Genomic DNA, 12,293 nt, shown 5'->3' with positions numbered 1-12,293 from the left:
TTAAAGCAACATAAGTTGGCTTTGGTTGTGCCAGGAAAATGGGATGTGCCTGGAATGGGATTGCTTCTCATAAAATCATACAAAAAAGAGATCGAATCACCAGGCAAAATGAAAGGGATTATTTGGGGGCACTTTCCCACATCTGGAAGTGGCTGAGCCCCGCCTGCAGATACCTGTTAGGACGGTGGAGCTTCAGGCCCTCCCCCCTGATTTGTAGAGGGAATTCTGAGAACAAAGTGCATAATTTGTTATATTCCTTACTCTGGATGGCGAGTGCTAGGGTTTCCAGATGGTTAAAACAAAAATACCGAACCCCCTCCCCCCCAAAAAAAACACTGGGAAAAAATTTTGTTCAAGGGGGGGAAAAGGGAGGGGGGGGACAAAGTTGTTAAGCAAAAGGAAAAAAAACCCAGCATGTCCCCTTTAAGAGTGAGTGCAGGGATAGGAACGGGGGAGCGGTTGAGCACTAAGATCCAGGGGAAGCATTGCTTCCCCTAGGTCTTTTGGCCGGCAGCCATTTTAGGCTGGCAAACTGGGGGCTGGGGTCAGGAGGTTGGGAGTGTTGGGGGCCAGAGAGGCCCTGGGGGGAAGGGGCGTGGAAGAGGCTGGGTGCGGAGTGTTTGTAGGGTTGCCAGATGCCCGGCATTTTCGCGTCCTAGCCGGGGAAAAATTCAGAGAATACCGGACATCTCAGGTATCCGGTATTCTCTGATTTTTAATTTTTTTTTAAACCAGACAGGAGGCGAAAATACCGGACTATCCGTGTGAATGCCAGACACCTGGCAACCCTAGTGAGTGCAGGGGGGTAGACGAGCTATGTACTTTGTTTTCGCTCCCTGAGATGGACAGGAAGGGGAAGACCATGCAGCTCTGGTTTGAATCTGGGGGAGCGAGGGAGTCTGACCTCCCAGGCCTCCCTCCCCCTACACACCGAGTCCCCTCCTCACTCCCTCATCCTGACTCCTGTACTCTCCCCCCCATATCTCTTGTCCTGAGCCCCTCCTTAAGGACGCAAGTAGTACCTAGTAAATGTGCTATAATTGTAATATTTGTTTAGTATTGCATAGTTCTTTATATTCCAGCAGTTATGGTAGAAATCTAAATCTGATTTATTTGTAGGGAAATATAAGATGTGGACACTAGTGAGGAAATCTTGTATAAGGTGACTCGGTTCCTTTATGTTTAATTTCTGGTTCATATTAAAACCATCCTCAAATACCACCCTATACTTGACCTAAAAAACAGATAGTATTGAAATAAGTTGTCAGTGCAAATTAAGCCAACTAACATTTCCCAGTTACGTGAATAGGATGGGCTGGCTGTATTGTTTCACAGCAATGTACTACCAAATATAATTTGGTTTGAGAGAGGCTTAGGGAAACATGTTACTTTTTTCAGGTAGGGGATCTACAGTTACTTCTGCCATTAAACCATTATCCAGTATTTTGGCAGCACAATGCATTGAATAAAAATGAGTAAGCGAGAAATTCAACATTAGTCTCACCGCAAGATAAAATAAAGCAGAGTAAGGTAGGAAGTAGTGAATAAGCCTTTACTTAAGCAAAGGTTAAATAGCAAGTGGTACAGAAAAAAATCAAGAGTTATAATATAGAATAGGACACTGTTCCCTCTAGTTTAGTGATTCTCAAACTTTTTGGCCCACAGATCACCCTGTTTATCACAAATCTTTCCATGGACCACAAGCCAACCCACCAGGATGAAAAAAAGCATTTCCTTATCTCTAAATACCTTAAATACTAAATTATTCATATTATGATATTTGAGCATAAAAACATAAATACGCAGCTATTATATAAGGGGGCATATGCAGCCGGTAAGAGAGGAAATATTATTAATCAAAAATCATTAGCCAGATTAAGTGCTTTAACTTTATCATGTTAGTTTACCAAACTTTTAAAATAAAGTAAAATATTTATTTCTGTCTAAAACAAAATTTCAACATTGTCTATATGACATGGCTGGGTGAACCTTTTTTAGGTGAGGGGCCACTGACCCACAGAAAAATCAGTTGGTGGCCACACAAGTGAAAAACAGAAAAACAAAACAATCCCCCCCAAAAAAAACACCCCCATCCCTCACTGGTCTGGCCTCCAATTAAGACACGTCACTCCCCTCATGCTCCCGCCCCACGGGGTGGGGAGGGAGGGAGGACTAAGGTTCAGGGCTTCCCACAGGCCAGATTAACTCTTCTGAGGTCTCATGACTAGTAGATTTTTGTGGGTCCCCTAGACTTTGAGGCGTTGCCAAAAATGAGGGGTTTAGTGTGCAATAGGAGGCTGCCAGGAAGTAGGGTCAGGATTGGAGTGCAGGGTCTGGACAAGAGGTGGAGTGGAGGATGGGGTATGGATGGGGAGTTGGGTACAGGAGCGGGCTTAGGATAGGGGATTTGAGCAGGATGTGGGGCGCATGTGGAGGGTGCAAGGTCTGCATGGGATGGAGGGTACAGGAGAGAGCAGTCTGAGGGTAGGGAGACTAGAAGGGAGGTAGGGGTGAGGGCGGTGCGGTGTCTGGATGTGCAATTCTTGCTAATGGGAGCAGTGGGGACAACCTCCAGACAGGTGGTTTCCTGTGATGCCATTCTCCCAGCCAGGAGGGAGTGGGAGCAGTAGCACGTGGAACAGCTTCCTCGCCCTGCGAGCAAGATCTGTCCTGCGAGACTTGAGGCTCCCGCCCTTCCGCAGTGGGAAGCCATGCAGAGCTTGAGACTGGAGCACCAGTGCAGGCTCCCTGCTGTGGGATGAGGAGGGGGACAAGCCAGTAGGCCACCTGCAAGATGGTTGTACACCATGCTTCCTTTTGAGCCACAGCTCTGGGTGAGTAGCCTTTCTAGGTGCCTCTAGTTTCCTTTCCTTCTCTTGGAGAAGCAGCTTTTTAAAAAATGGAACAGATCCACTCAATTTGTATAATTTGTCAAAACAGTATATGTATCTATTTTGTGGTGAAATTGCAAGTAAAATGAAACGTAAAGAAAGTGGAGCCACCTTATTGCCTGTATGCTATCTGTGTACACATAGATGATAACGTTACTGTATATTTACTGTGATGAATAGTACTACAGGTTGATCCTCTCTAGTCCAGCACCCTCGGGACCTGGCTGCTGCTGAGCCAGAGAATTTGCCGAACCAGAAGAGGTCAGTAGCATTACCAACACTTCCACTGCTTACTGAGCTCTTAGAAGATGTTTAGGGGTAAATTAGAGCTAAATAACACCAAAACACACTAAGATCCAGGACTGGTGGCTGTAAACAAACTTTATAGGACTGTGGGGAAACTTGGCTACACTCAGGATAAGTGGACATCCAGCTAACTAAAATCATTCTGGACCCCAGATGTTGCTGGGCTAGAGAGATTCAACGTGTGCTTAACGGCTTTGTTTTAGATTACATTAATTCATTTAAATTGTTTATAGTAAGGTTCTGCAGGGTGGCAGATGACTCCCCTGTGTGCTCTTAGTTTTAAGAACTGGTGGGTTGGGACTGAGCCAACCTGACAGTCCAAGATTTAAATGCAGAATACGCGAGAGAGGGGGGTTGTTGCGGTTAACCGGGACCATTAACTGATAAGCATTTAACTAATAAGCTATTGCTTACCTGGCTAGCTGCTAACATCCCTAATTCAGAGGAGCTTAAAGGATTTGCATTTCAGTGGGATTTTGGATCCGCCAGTGTCCCTTAAACTCTTTTGAAAGTATCTGCCCTAATCTGGATAAGGAAGTCTTGTGCCCAGTTTCCTTCCTTTTGTTGTTCCTTCCTTCTGCTCCATAGTTTTGCTCCCGCCTCTCACAGAAGCAATATCAAGCATGTCAGGCTTATACTCCATTTTTTTTCTGGCCAAGGCCTAATTGGAAAAAAAAACCCCATGGAACAAAAAGATGAACAGAAAAGGAAGCAGGGAGATAAAGTAAGAACGTGGATGTAATTCTTTCAGTCTTAAATCAGATACCATTTTGAGAAGAAAGAAACAAATGTAATTCTTCCCTCTTTTTCCTTTGAGGCTGGAATGTTTCATCCTCTCTTTTGCCCCATTCTCCTCCCTTCCACTTTATGCTGAACATTTAACTTGTGTTCTCAGAGTTTAGGCAGCCATGGAAAAGCAATTTTTTCTTTTTTCTTTTTTTTTTCTCTGTAGCATGGAAGGAATTGTACAGATTCCTCTAAGGACTCTCTAACAAGAATGCACAACTAAGCAATGTTAATAGTTTAATGTAGCGAGAATAGACTACCATTTTCAGAATAGGAATTCTTCAGGTGGAAAGATGGTTGGTGGGAGTAGCAGAGGAGATGATGATGGGGCTACAGAGTTGTTCATGAAGTTTAGATGCTTCCTGTCACAATAAAAGCTGAGTGAAAGTAAATTCAAAGGCAGTATTAATACAAACAGATAAAATTATTTTTCACTTTCAAAATGCTTTCAAGTTGTAGCTATTCCTTCCCAGCAAAGATCTTGCCATAGTGAATATTTATCACCTATGGGCAGTACATTTTATTTGGGCTCCCTTATAAACCATTAATAGATGTCTGTTAATGCAGAATGTTGCATCTGACTGCAAAAGGGTATTTATCCTCAAGAATCAGTAGTGCCTGTACTCTGAATTTGTTGCCTTCTGTTTAGGAGTACTTCAATGACTGTGTTTTACATGCATCATATATACATTTGAAAATAATTTAGGACCAATCTACCTGAAGACTCATTTAATGACCCTGTCACAGAACTTAGTCATCAAGTTTAGAACTGTGGCTTGTTCTAGTATTATATGTTCTCTCATTTGGGTGCACCAAAATACTAAGTGATATTCTTCTAGATACAGCTAAGATTCAGATGAATTTTTAGTTTGTAATGTAAAGAATATATTTATTATTTGGGCTGTTAGCCTCTGAAGTGGAAGGGGCAGATATTTGTATCAGTTGAATTTCAAATCATGTTGCATAACAAATTTCATTTCTTTTTATTTATGGTTTTTGAGATGCCCAAAACTGTTTCATTTGGAGCACCATACAAATAACTTAATCTAAATTCTGCTCTATCTCTTATTTTTTATAAAAATAAAGTCTGTAGTCAGAATTGTCAGAAACATCTAGATATCATCGTAATCATAAATATTTGTTTATTTACTACTCCGTTAAGTATTTCCTCAACTTCAAATGATATGTATATTTTGATAAAGGAGGAAACTGCCTCCAGTGACTTTTCTTCAGGTCCACGTTAAATGGGCAGCTTATATGTGAGGAAGTATTTAACCCTTTCTCTTACAGAGATATAATCCCTGCTTTCGTATTTGACAACTTTATTTCCTACTAAATAGAGAACTGTCTTAGAGTACTGATTTTAACAAATGAGTTCCCTAAGTCTTTTTGGGATATGTGTAAATTAAAAATAGACCCTAGAAAAGTACAAGTAGTCCTGTGGCACCTTTAGGGCAAGTCTACACTGGGGAGTTATTTCAAAACAACTCGCCTTATTTTGGAATAACAACACGAGCATCCACACTGCCAAGCCCATTATTTCAAAATAACGGACATGTTGTTTTGAAATAACTCCTGCTTGTGAAGAGGAATAATGCTTATTTCGAAATTATTTAGAAATAGTTCCAGTGCGGATGTTCAGCTGCTGCTGTTTCAAAATAATTGGCCTCCAGAGGCCTCACAGCTGTCTGTGTGGCCACTCTGGCCACACATGTGACAATTTCACTGCTCTTCTCCTGCAGAGTTTAAAGCTGCAGGCAGAAGGGAAAGGGCTTGTGTCACCACACCAGCCCCGTACCACACAACACCCTCTTTTTGTTGAGCCATGGCAGACCCCAGCACTTCCTCTGAGCCCCCCTGAGCTACAAGCATACCTATAGCCACCTCAAAAGCCCCTGGTTAGAGGCTTGGACTGGCGCGGAGATCCTGGATCTCATCGAAGTTAGGGGTGAGGATTTGTACATCCAGGATTTCCGCAGCAATAGGTGAAATGCTGAAGTCTACAGCTGGATGGCCATCAGCGGCACAGCCTCACCCTGGAGAAGGTGCAAATGAGAATAAAAAAACTCATAGACTCGTAGACTTTAAGGTCAGAAGGGACCATTATGATCATCTAGTCTGACCCCCTGCACAGTGCAGGCCACAAAATCTCACCCACCCCTCCTAGAATAATCCTTTCACCTATATCTCAGATATTGAAGCCTTCAAATACTTTGAAGACCCCAAGATGCAGAGAATCCTCCAGCTGTGATCTGTACCCCATGCTACAGAGGAAGGCGAAAACCCTCCAGGGCCTCTGCCAATCTACCCTGGAGGAAAATTCCTTCCTGACTCCAAATATGGCGATCAGCTAAACCCTGAGCATGTGGGCAAGACTCATCAGCCAGACACCCAGAAAGTTCTCTATAGTCACTCTTATCATCCCTCCATTGACCTATTTCCCACTGATAATGAATGGTCAATTAGTTACCAAGATCATGTTATCTCATCAAACCATCCCCTTCATTAACCCATCTAGTTTAATCTTGAAACCAGATAGATCTTTTGCCCCCACTACTTCCCTTGGAAGGCCGTTCCAGAACCTCACTTCTCTAATGGTTAGAAACCTTCGTCTAATCTCAAGTCTAAACTTCCTACTAGCCAGCTGATATCCATTTGTTCTTGTGTCCACATTGGTATTAAACTTAAATAATTCCTCTCCCTCCCTGGTATTTATCCCTCTAATATATTTAAAGAGTGCAGTCATGTTTCCCCTCAGCCTTCTTTTGGTTAAAGTAAACAAGCCAAGCTCCTTGAGTCTCCTTTCATAAGACAGGTTTTCTATTCCTCGGATCAATGAAAATAAAAAAACTCTGGCAGGCCTGCAAAAAGATCAAGGAGGAAAGTTCCCACTCTGGGGTGGCACTGCACACATGCCACTGATGCCTTCCTGGGAGGAGAACTGATCACCCTGCTGTGCCCCCCTTGTCATCTACTCTGGACAGGACATGCCCATCATAAGCCTCAACGTTACTTGCAAGGGTTGTGGAGGAGGACAACCAGAATGATGAGGAGGAGAAGCAGGCTGGCATGGACACACCATGCCCGCCAGCCAAGAGGTCATCATTTGCCTGGAGCCATTCCTTCTCCCCTCCCCCACCTTCCGGTATGTCTCCCAGGGCTCGGACAAATCTGGGAAATGCACTGCAGGTGAGTTCCATCGCTTTCCCTATACACACGTGGGGCAGGTGTATAGGGAAAGCAAGGGACTACGAGCTTCTTGCTTGGCCTGGGGCCTCAGCCTGTGCATGTGGAACGTCAGTCTGGAGGACTCAGCTCCATAAGGCTCTCACATAGGAACCCCTTGCTCCTTCTTACAAGGTTCTTGCACAGGCCTGTTTTACTACGGCCTCTGTGGTGGGACATTTTCCTGCGACAAACCACCGCTAAGGAGGATGGGCTTCTGGAAACACACAGCAGTGCTGCGCACAGCACAGGCTCATGCCCACACTCGCGGGCAGCATCCACTCCTGGTCAAGCGTGGCAATGCAGTGGAGACTGATACCCTACATGGGAATCTACCTGGGGGAAGAAGAGGAGAGGAACCCAATATCACTCTCTCTGACAAACAGCGTCCGCTGCTCACACGCACCTCCCCCAACACCCTTCCCCTTCTCCTCCATGGGGCAGGGACAGACGTTCTCTCTGCAGGATCCCACCACTGCCGGGCCCAGTGTTTGTGGGAAATGGAAAGAAGCTGAACTGCCCCATCCCTCCCTCCCATTTACAGGCTCTTGGCCTGGCTGGCACCTTCCTATGCCTGCTTGATCCCATGACATGGGGGTAGTGAGGCTCCCCTGGGACATTCGTGCCCCTTCAGGAAAGTGCCTGCTGTCTAGGCAACATATGACCTTGCTCGAAGCACATTGCCACCCTCTGAAACAAGATCTCAGTGTCGGTTCAGAGATTAGGGCTAGGATACTGCATGTACAGTGTCTCTTGGGATGACTGCCCTTGTCACTTGTCTTCACAGCTGGGACAGTTGTGTGCATGGTGTGTCCACCACCTTCCGCACCATCTTTCTGACCCTGTGAGACCCATAGACAGAGGCGAACCCGTGAGCACTTGGTGCAGGAACATCTGGACTGCATCCATTCCTTCAGCTGGAGCTTTGACCAGGAGCACCAGGCTGACTGTAAGCTGAGGAAGACTATGTGGGAGCAGCTGTTGTGCCAGCATGAGGCCACATACTTGTCCATCATATCAGTCATGTAGCTCATGGCTGTGTGTATAGAGTGGTCCACCAGCCACCTCCTTGGCCCTACCCCCCCCCCCCAAACTCCCAGCACTAGCGCCCTCACCTACCCCCTGGCCTTTCTTCATATACGCCTAGGGGCTGCCAGGGCCCACAATCATGTGGTGGTGGGACTGCTCAGGCAGCTGAAGTCTCCCGAGGTACCTGAGGCAGGCATCAGTACCAGTCCCATCCCTGAGCCCCCCTTCTCCTCCCTTCTCCATTTCATGTTCTCAACTCAGTCCCTCCCCCATTGTATGCTCCCCTAGTAAAAAATGATAATAGCGCTTATGTAGAACTTTCAGTTTTCAGTGAGCTCTATAAACATTAATTAATCCTCAAGCACTCCTAATTAGGGACGTTAAATTTAGATTAAGCAATCGAATAGTCTATGCGATTTCCATCGACTATTTGATTAGTCTATAAGGGTGCTTCTGCCTTTGAACTGTATCAAGAGCCCAGGGGTCCTCCTGGGCTCTTGATACTGTTCAAAAGTGGAAGCCCCACAGGGAGTGCAGGACCAGCGGGGACTCCTCCATTGGCCCCAACTCCCAGCAGCATCTCAGCCTTTGAAATCAGCAAGAGCCCCATAGGGCTCTTGTACATTTCAAAAGGAAGCCTTATGTGAAGCCTCTGCTTTTGAAATGTACAAGAGCCCTGCTGTCTTTCTGTTCTGGAAATAGTGAGGTCCTGTAGTTGAATATTCATTGTTCTAGTATAGATTGTTAAACAGTAGATGGGATAATTATCTCTGAAGAACAACAATAATAACCCAAGCACATTAAACGTTTAAAAAAACCCACAGAAATGATTAATTAGGGTAATTTGTATAAAATAAGCCAAGACCAATACAATCATATATTTTAATAATGATAATATGGATATATAAAACCTCACATTATGAATTTCACAATCATCATTTCTTACACACAAAACATATTGATGCACATTAGTGTAAAGTATATACTTAGTATACACAGATTTACACATGTTGATGCATGACACTGAGATGTTCTGTAGAATGTGTAAAATGAATCTGAAATGTGCAGATTGAATTCTTATATATCCATATCATCATTAACCAGATTTACAAATTTGAGGGGTTATGGAATTTCTAAGAAGCGTGAGAGAGTAAATTGTGTGTGTGTGTGTGTGTGTGTGTGTGTGTGTGGTGTGAGCAAGTGAGGGAATGTTGAAAGTTGTGTTTTGTCTAGGCATATGGAGCACATGCAGATATGATACATTTTGTATTGTTTACAAACTTGTGAGGTCGAAAGTTTGTTCCCTGTTTCATATTTTTCGCATATTATTAAGACTGTACTATTAAGTTAGCCCATTTGAGTATGCTCTTAAGAGTCGCAGGCAAAAAAGAATTACTTCAACTTTGGTAGGGATTCCTGAAATTCAGAATTTGATGTTTTTCCTTTGTTAGCACTAGCAGCTTCTGTCATTTGTCATGCTAGAGAGTCATTGGATGTTTAATGTAATACTCAGTGCAAGCAACATTTAGCAGTTTTCATATTTCTGAAATTCATATTAAATATCAATTAAAACGTTTTACTAATGAGTTCATTGTATATTGAGTTGTAGAGAAATGTACAATATTCTTCTCTGAATTCATCCTCCAGATGGCGCTGGTTATTTTTAGGATTTTTTAAGGTTGTGTAAATGTATTTTTCTATATGGGAAATGATTCTATTGGACCATGAAGAATGCATGTTTTCCAGGACACTGCTGGAAACCAGATGTTTTGATGGTAGTGTCTTAATAAATATATTTTTATCCATGTAAAATAAGAATAACGATGAATATAAAATAAAACACACCTGAGGTGAAGAATTCCCTTGCCTGTTTTATTTCTTATTTCTCTGTTTCATCACTACCTTGTACTTTCTTTAAGATTTGGGACAATTCAAATAATTTAGTTGCAGAGAGAAAGAAAGTGTTTTCTGTCCCTTTCTGATTCTGGAACCTTCACCAGCACAACAGAATTTTCAAAGGAAAACTCTTTTGAAGTCCTTTCTTTTTTTTTCTTTTGTCTCCCCCTCTCTTCATCCTCCCTTCACCGTCTGTCAAGTTCAAGAGCAGCTCAGATGTCATGAATTAAGTGAAGCACAAAAGGGGAAAAGGAGACCCTTTTGAAGAACAAAGGTCTCCCATTAGGCTGCCGTGTTCTTTCTCTGACCAAAATCGCTCCCTATGTGGTTTCTGTTGCTGTCCACATGCTCTGCACATAAGGTAAATACAGTAGGACCCTCATTACCTCACGCTCTCTTCCTCTCCCCCTTCAATAAATGTCTTGTGTCTTTGATGTTCATAATAATTCTTATATTGTGCTCACTCTCATAAAAACTCTAGGGGTAGCCATGGTAGTGGGTAATGTTAGATAGTGTGTAAATGCCTTCAGAAAAGAAGACAGCTGTGAGCAAAACTGCAGACAAATAATCTACTCCAGGTGGAAGAGACTAGGGGGGCAGTGCAGTTACTTTTTTTTTTTTTTTTTTTTTTTTTTTTTAAATAAATTGTCTCTAAGTTCCATCTCAATTTGTATTCACCAGAGAGGAATTAATGTTTCCTTCCTGTTTATTCCAACAAAGAAAAAGGGAAGTAGAAGCTTTGCGGACACATTTTATAAGATACCACAAGATGTTAAATCCATATAAATCTGTTCTCGCACCTCTAGCTGAACTTTTTGCTGAAGTTTGTATGGCTATGCTATTTTTTTAGAAAAAAGGAACACATGGTATAGTGTAAATTGTCTTTTTCAGAGATTGTGTAAAAATGGATAACATTTTCAAACATGATTGCCTTCTGAAGTTTGACTTCTACATCTATAGTAGGTACCCACGTAAAAATGGACTGATTTTGGTAGAAGTGTTGAGCATCTGCAAATCCCACTGAAGCTTACACATTCGGTTTTGAAAGTGTGAGCCCCTGTAAAATACTAAAAAGCAGTTTATTTCAGACAAACTTTTCAAAGCTCTGGGCCAGGGGTGGAGAACTTGGGGCCAGGCTGAATTTGGTCCCCAGCTTGCCTGGATCCGGCCCCTGAGGTTCCCCCTCCCCAGCATTGGAGAGCCCGTGCTGGCACTCCAGCCCCCCTGTTGCCTCAGTGCGAGGCTGGAGCACATGAAATCTACTAGGCTGGGCCCCCTAGGCTCTGGTGTGTGAGGAAAATGTGGGGAGGGTCGTTCTCCATCACAGTTGGGAGCCATGTCATTGATGGTTTTTTTGTTTCTCACTTGTGTGCAGCCCCCAAGTGATTTTTCTGTGGGTCATTGGCTCCTGACACAAAAAAGGTTCCCCACCTCTGCCCTAGGCTGTGAATGGTATCATTCTGAGTTTAAAATAAAATTCAGCAAAGTATTTGAAAAAAAAAATGTTTTTAAACATTGATGGCCTGACTAAATGTTTGGATATATAGAAGGAATTTTTGGAAAGCAAAAATAATTGACATTAAATATAAAATAATGTTCATGCTTCTTTAAGGAATACAGGTTCCAGACAGCCACTTCTTTAGTTTCTCTCAACTTTATTCTGACTTTCCTCTATTGCAATCCTTTAAATTTCAAGGATTTTCTTTTGATGTTTGTATATCTCTTCCCCTGCTATTGATTTTGCTGTTAAATTTAGTCATATGTTTTTTATCAATGCATGTAATAGTCAAACACCACAAAAATAAAACCATCAGTTAATCAATTTATGATTCCTGCTTAAAGCCAGCACCTTATCTCATGGAGTATGTATGGATTTCTGAGTTTTCCATCCTGCCAGTCACAAAGTGAACATTGTTTTCTAGCAAGCCGCCTTAGGACAGTAAGGGCACATCTACACAACAGCATTATTTGGAAATAACTTTGTCCGCATCTACACAGCAGGCAGTTATTTCAAAATAATGTTGAAATACTGTCAAGTTGGAGGACTTCTTACTCCAACTCCTGTAATCGTCATTGTACAAGGAGTAAGGGAAGCTGGAGGGAGAGTGCTCTATTTTGAAATAACTGCTGTGTAGATGCTCCCAATTTCGAAATAAGCTA

At 43.0% G+C, this 12,293-nt stretch overlaps 1 protein-coding gene and 1 long non-coding RNA gene across 5 annotated transcripts in view; one reads left to right on the top strand and one right to left on the bottom strand.

Moving 5' to 3' along the window:
- POU2F1 (POU class 2 homeobox 1) overlaps positions 1–12,293 on the top strand; it is a 200,370-nt gene that overhangs the window by 38,462 nt on the left and 149,615 nt on the right. The window lies entirely within an intron of this gene.
- Positions 1–12,293, bottom strand: part of LOC112545990 (uncharacterized) — a 37,915-nt gene that overhangs the window by 18,294 nt on the left and 7,328 nt on the right. Inside the window, exons 3-4 of one of the 2 annotated variants that reach the window (XR_003089589.3) lie at positions 5,858–6,019; positions 4,244–4,345 (exon numbers count right to left, since the gene is read on the bottom strand). This is a non-coding gene — a long non-coding RNA (uncharacterized LOC112545990). Of the gene's footprint in view, positions 1–4,243; positions 4,361–5,857; positions 6,020–12,293 lie in introns of both variants that reach the window. The other variant, XR_012897674.2, reaches the window with a different exon arrangement.

Source organism: Pelodiscus sinensis, chromosome 1 (genome assembly GCF_052426305.1).
Source record: "Pelodiscus sinensis isolate ZL-2025 chromosome 1, ASM5242630v1, whole genome shotgun sequence".
Lineage (NCBI taxonomy): Eukaryota > Metazoa > Chordata > Testudines > Trionychidae > Pelodiscus > Pelodiscus sinensis.
This window is presented reverse-complemented; position numbering and strand designations above follow the sequence as displayed.